The following is a 5,557-nucleotide window of genomic DNA, read 5'->3' as shown; positions in this document are numbered from 1 at the left end:
GTTTCTAGCATAAAATATACTTTTGCATCTTGAGTTAATGTTCTACATATAAATATCAAATAACACATAAACCTAACACATAATTATCAAATACTTATTGTTTTGATGTTTGTCGTTTGTTCATCAATGGTTTGAGTCAACTCGTTTGCGTTTCGGTGCAATCCCGAAAGACTACATGTGTAGTGATTGTCAAGCGTCATTTAAAACCCTAGTTTAAATGTAATGAGATGTGTGTTATAGTTCTAGTGATCCTAAGTTTGAATTGACGGAGTTTGTATTAACGGAGTTAACCTGAAATTGACGAGTGTCACATTTAACTTGGCCAAAACGTCATCCGTATTACCCGGTTCATACCAACATATCGTTTACGTTCAAGTTTATATTTTTCTTGTATAAATGCCCGATTTGCCTTAGTATCAAATCCTAGGGAAAACCAACTTTAAAAGCGTAACCTTTAATCTAAAACGTACATTTTTGGTTCACTTATAGCTTCGGGTTTGGTTCAACACGTGAACCTAGGCGTGTTTCTTGCTTGTATGACGAAAATATAACACAACCCTTTCTTGGTCCGGATTCTAATCTTATACGTAAAGGATAGAGGTGTTAGTGTGTGTTTTTGAGTGTGTTTGGAGGCTAGGAGATGGAAATGAGGGTTCTGGGGTTTTAGGAAGGTTTAAGGGGTTTATACCCTTAAGCCCATGGACCTAAGGCCCATCACCATCTCTTATTCGATCTTTTATTGACCAAGTCCACACTCTATTATTTTATTTAACTTAACTAAATATTAACACACCCTTAAGTAAACGAAATTTCTTTTATTTATTATTATCAAATGTAGGATGTTACATTAATGTTGTATATAGACCATATGAGGTTTTAATGAAGTCAATCTGACATAAGATATTCTCGGATAATGCCATGGTGAGAATAGAATAAGTTTTGATCTTCAAATCATATTTCAGTTTTTCATCTGCAGTCATTTGATCAACGGTTTTCAAACAAATACCAACACCCGAAATTTCAAGAACATGTAGAACATAACGTCTGTCCAAATAGAGAAGACAATCTGGATTAATAACATACAAGTGAGATTTAAACTGTTTACTCCATACTAGAAAATATTCCAAATTTGTTAACTTTGGAATCTGGATCTCTTTCTCATAAGATAAACTGGTTTGCTTTATCGAATTTGTGACAAATGATGAATAATAAGACGTCATCTTGAGAATAAACGAATAAGCAAACTGATAACCGAATGAGATTTGAAAAAAATTCTTGATACGAACTTGAAATGATGTCTTTGATCGGATCAATCTTTGTGCCTTTTAAAAGTTTTGATCAAAAGACGTTCGTTAAACCCGTTAAAACTATTTCTCCGTGTCATTTAATAGCATTTCAGCACGTTGCGGCATGTTTTCAGCAATTTCAGCAAGCAAACAATACGTTTCAGCGAGTATTTATCTCGTTTAAGCAACTTTTAGCAAAAAACAGTGTATTTCAGCATGTTTTAACGCAAAAACAACACGTTTATCAGCTTATTCAGCAGATTTTTAACTCGTATAACAACAAAAACAACAAATTTCAGCAGCTTTCAGCATGTTTCAGCTCGATAAACAGCTCGTTAAGCATGGTCACCTCACTATTAATAGGAGCCACGTGCTTCATGCCTCATGCTTACCCACAAGCAGACGTCATACTACATGGAATGACACATCCTCAAATGGTTGCACTGATGATGTCCCGGTATGGCCAGCCGCCAGCCATGATCGGGAAGCCTACAATGTCAAATTTCTCAAGGCTTCCCAGCTATGAGCCAACCTGTGGTAACTCAGGCCCCAAGTATCGTCACCACCTGTGTCGGTGCCTTAACACACTTGAACCTTATCAGCCTTACATACCTTCAACATTGTCATGCTTTTCTAAACAAATAGAAAACGTCGGATTCCAAACGAAGGTTAAGATGTCGGCTAACATAAAGACTTACGATGGAACAGAAGATGCAGAATATCACCTCTAGATCTTCACTGGAGAAACTACTATAGAGAGGTAGAATAACGTCGAGTGTTGCCATATGTTTATGCAAACCTTAATAGGACAAAGACTTTGGTTCAGCGCTCTTCCCTCTAGAAGCATAGCTTCCTTTGACGATCTCTTCCAAAGCTTCTTAACCAACTTCGCGCAATAAAGAAGCTGCACCAAGCATGTTGCGGTCTTACACCAAATAAGACAAAAGGAGCATGAAGACCTACGAATCTTCATGGAAAGATACAAAAAAAGAGTGCTTAAACAATAGTGGTGCTTCAGAAAAGAATCATGTATCAGGCTACATGAATGCCATCAAAGCAAAGAAGCTCGTGAGACGATTCCATTAAAATATTCATCAAACTATGAAGGAAGCCTTCAAAAGGACCGAAGCTTACCTTCTGGGGGAAGAAGCTCTAGATAACCAAGACACAAGAAAATGTGACCATGGAAATTGGATACCATTCCTCATAAGGAAAGAAGTCCCGATTTAAGTCCTTTGTTGAGAAACATCCACCCAAGAACTATGAGCATGGAAGGTCAGACGACATAAGCGATCCTTCCTGACAACGTAGATCTCAAGAGAAGGAGAAACTAATCTTCACTGTGTTGACCAAGACTCCACAAAAGATATTGGCAACCGAGGAGGTTAAGCATAACTTCTGCCTTCCTCGTCCATTATCCAAGCCAACAAGCAAGTTCGATGCATGCAAGTTTTGTGTCTTTTACAATGATATTGGCTATCATACCAATGATTGCTTTCAGCTGTAGAAGCGTATTGAAGATGATGTTCAAAGTGGTGAGCTAGCTCACCTACTTAAGGATCCAAAATATGATAAAAGAGGTAGGAAAAGGTGTTTGGAGTAAACGTGGTTCAGATCTATAACAAGAGGCAACGAACTCGTTCTTGGAACCAACAAATCATATGTTTTCTTCCAACTTATCCCACCATAAAGTCACGACTACAATTGTTATAGAAGCTGAGCTAAATAGCTTCCTCATAGACGGAGCATACATGGACTGTGGGGCAGCAATGAAAGTAATGTATGAAAGATGTTTCATACAACTTCCTCAATAAATCAAAAGGCCACTCCAATACACGAACAATTCCCTTAAAATCTTGACTATGGAAAGGTAATTCCACATGAGAAGCTAACCTTAGATGTCTGAATCAGAGACGGAGATCTCTCCCGGGTCGAGAAGCTTACCTTCATGGTAGTCAGGTAGCCTTCCAATAATAGTATACTCATTGCAAGAATGGGAATTATTACTTTCGATGCAGTGTTCTTTATGGCTCACAGTATAGTGAAGTTTCCAACCGTGGGAGGAATAGCTACTATGGTACCAATGCCAGAAGCTTTGCTCATAGCTTCTATAGTAGAGTCATGGAATCTTAATAAAGACATAGAAGATAGAATTGTACATGAGATAAGCATCAACTCTGCCTACCTTGAACAAACTATCAAAGTTAATAGTAAGCTTACCTCTCGAACTATGAGCAAAATCATAAGTTTATTACAAAAAAAAAAGTAAAGATGTTTTTGCATGGAGTCCAAATGATATGACGGGTTCCCAGGGAACTTGTTAGGCATTCCTTGACCATTTCACCCACACATAAACCATTCGCTCAAAAGAAGAGAAGTTTGGCTGCCGAAAGAAGCCTAGTTGCTTGCAACGAGCTAGGCAAGCTTGTCAAAGCTGATATACTTTGACAGGTAAGGTACCATTCCTGAATTGAAAACCCGAACCGTGGGAGGAATAACTACTATGGTACCAACGCCAAAAGCTTTTCTCATAGCTACTACAGAGGAATCATGGAATCTTTATGAAGGCATGGAAGATAGCACTGTATAGGAGATGAGCATCAACTCATCCTACACAAACTATAAAAGTTAATAGTAAGCTTCCCTCTCAAACTATGAGCAAACTCATAAGTCTATTACAAAAAAGTAAAGATATTTTTGCATGGTGTCCAAATGATATGACAGGTTCCCAGGGAATTTGTTAAGCATTCCTTTAACATTTTACCCACACATAAACCATTCGCTCAAAAGAAGAGAAGCTTGGCTACCGAAAGAAGCCTAGCTGCTTGCAATGAGATAGAAAAGCTTGTTAAAGCTGATATACTTCGACAAGTAAGGTACCATTCCTGAATTGCAAACCCGGTTATGGTTAAAAAGACTGATGGATCTTGGCAAATGTGTGTGGACTTCAAGAATCTCAACACAACTTGTCCCAAGGATAGACACCCCTTACCAGAGATTGATGGGAAGGTGGACTCCCTTATATTCCAGTATAAGTGCTTCATGGATGCCTATAAGGGTTATCATCAAATCTTAATGAAGGTTGAAGATGAAGAGAATACGACGTTCAACGCCGAAATAGGGATCTTATGCTAAAAGAATATGCCTCTTGGCTTGAAGAATGTTGGGTAGAACATAGAAGCTTATGCTGATGATCTAGTCATAAAAAACAAAGATGAAGAAGCAATGATCAGTGACATCGAATAGACATTTCAAAATCTCAATAGTATCAACATGAAGCCCAGTCCAGTTAAATGTTTGTTCGGGTTCGATTAAGATAAGTTATTGAGTCACTTGATTGATAAACAAAGCATAAAAGCTAACACAAGTAAGTTACTAGTTGTTCTTGACATGCACTCGCTAAAGACAAAGAAAGATGTCCAAATCCTCAATTTTAAGATATTGCCCTTAAACGATTTCTCTCAAAATCGGTAGAAAAATATTTACCCTTCTTGAAAACTTTGAAAAATGCAATGATAAGAAAGACTTCCAATGGACTAGCCAGGAAGAAGATACCTTCCTAGCTCTAAAGAAACATCTAGCTTCCTTGCCTGCTCTAGGGCTCCTCAAGTAGGAGAAGCAATAACAATTTACCTCTCTGCGGGAAGGGAATCTATTAGCTCAGTGCTTATTGTCTAACGCAAAAAAGACCAAGTTCGGGTGTACTTTATCATCATGGCACTAAAGGAAGCTAAGCTTAATTACACGCCAATTGAGAAGCTGATCTTTGTACTTCCAAGCTCACCAAATGAAAGTTGTCACCAATAAACCAATAACGTCCATATTTGAATGTCCAAAAATCGCAGGAAGGCTAGCCAAATGGGTAATTGGCTTGGGTGTACACAACATAGAGTATGAATCTAGAAAAGCAATCAAGGACCAAATCTTGGCTAATTTCGCCAAAGGAGGTGAACGATCTAGAGGAAGGTGAACCTGCTATCCCCTTGGGAAAATGGACACTCTACACTTATGGAGCTTCAAGTATAGAAGGTTTTGGTTGCGTTATAATCATTACAATCCCCCAAGGAACTGAATATGCACTACGATTAGAGTTTTCTTACATTAACAATGAGCCTAAATATGGAGCATTGATTGCAGGGCTTCGCATAGCAAAAAATATGAAGATCCTGGAACTAAGTGTCTTTGTAGAGCAAAAGGGAACCCGTGATACCGAAGTATAAGCAGAAGGTTAGTGAGCTTATAAATGATTTCAAAAGTTTCTCCCTGATCCA

Source organism: Bidens hawaiensis, unplaced genomic scaffold (assembly GCF_021521415.1).
Source record: "Bidens hawaiensis isolate Kalapana, Puna unplaced genomic scaffold, B.hawaiensis_p1.1 tig00027764_1, whole genome shotgun sequence".
NCBI classification, from domain to species: Eukaryota; Viridiplantae; Streptophyta; class Magnoliopsida; order Asterales; family Asteraceae; genus Bidens; species Bidens hawaiensis.
The sequence above is the reverse complement of the archived record's forward strand: the minus strand, read 5'-3'. Positions refer to the sequence as shown.